At 66.8% G+C, this 1209-nt stretch overlaps 1 protein-coding gene across 1 annotated transcript in view; it reads right to left on the reverse strand.

Annotated features, from left to right (window-relative positions):
* The window catches only part of OTUD7A (OTU deubiquitinase 7A), a 28756-nt gene that overhangs the window by 27015 nt on the left and 532 nt on the right, over positions 1-1209 (reverse strand). Inside the window, exon 2 of the mRNA XM_027767795.1 lies at positions 977-1066. The gene's annotated coding sequence lies outside the window, so the exon portion shown is untranslated. The remainder of the gene's footprint in view (positions 1-976; positions 1067-1209) is intronic.

Consider the following 1209-nt stretch of genomic DNA (forward strand, 5'->3'; position numbering starts at 1 on the left):
GGTTTCGGGCCCTCCCTGGAGCGCCCCAGGTGCGGGGGGGGGGGGCGCCTGCGCCTCGTCCTTGCACCGTGCTGCCTCCCTGCACGTGGCCCGGTCCACCTTCTGGGTCTCAGGGCAGACTCCAGGCTAAGCCAGTCGGCCGGGGCGCGGACTTTACCTGCCCGCTACCTCTCCAAGCCCGGCACGTTCAGGGCACAGGAAGTCAGGTCTGGACAGGACGGTCTTGGTTACTGGGGTTCCATGGGCATTGGCAGTTGGCCCTGGAGTGACTGCGAGCCAGCTGTGGGCACTGCACGAGGTCAGGGGGCTCAGGCTAGCATCCCTGCCCCGGCTCAGGGGGACCTTGGTCCTGGCTGAGGAGGTGCAGGTCCTGAGCTCATGCAGGTCAGGGGGTCAGCAGATGGAGGCCCAGGGCAAAGAGCCCCCGCTCAGGACACAAGTGCTGTGGGGACACGGCCACATCACCCACTTAGCCACCACCCACAGCTGCTTCTGCCTGGGCCGGGCTGCAGGGTTACAGAGACCACACGGCTGGACAATCTCACGGGACTGTCACGAACCTGCCCACTGGACGTCTATGGAGAGAAGTTCGGTGGCCTCAGAATAAAGGGTGGGAGACTTTACACTAGCAGGTGCACCCTAACTGGACACCACGTGGCACGTTTATGCCCCAGGCGTCCTCTGTTCCCTCTGGCATGACGGCCACCGGAGGGCTGTGCTCAGAGGGGCAGTGGTGACGGGCTGACAGCCAGGCCTGTCTGCCTCTCTCGCCCTGATGGCTGACGAGCTTGCGGGGAGGTCTCACCTTGGGCTTTCCTGGGCCCCCACAGGGATGGAGGAGACAGTGAGTAACGGGTGGGACCGAGAGGACGGGGTCTCGGGCAGGGGCATTGTGACCGCAGAGCTCGAGCACTCCGCCGTCTCGCACACGGCGCCCACCGCCCCAGCCGGCACGGTGACAGAACGAGACACGTACCTGGTGGAGAGGGCACCAGCTAGGAGACTGCCTTCCTCCCCGTCCGTGTCCCAGAGCCCTGGCGGGCAGGGTCTCCGCCGTCACTGCCACCTGGGGAGAGAAGGGAACATGTGTCACTCGTGGAGCCCTGCCCCCAGCAGGTCTACCGCCGCTCACATGGTGGCACCGGTGCGGCCACAGCCCGGCAGGCCTGGGCCCTTCCCGGTCCCCTGGGCGGCTGCCCGGTGCTCGCC

This window comes from Tupaia chinensis, unplaced genomic scaffold (genome assembly GCF_000334495.1).
Source record: "Tupaia chinensis unplaced genomic scaffold, TupChi_1.0 Scaffold144682_1, whole genome shotgun sequence".
Taxonomy (NCBI): Eukaryota; Metazoa; Chordata; class Mammalia; order Scandentia; family Tupaiidae; genus Tupaia; species Tupaia belangeri.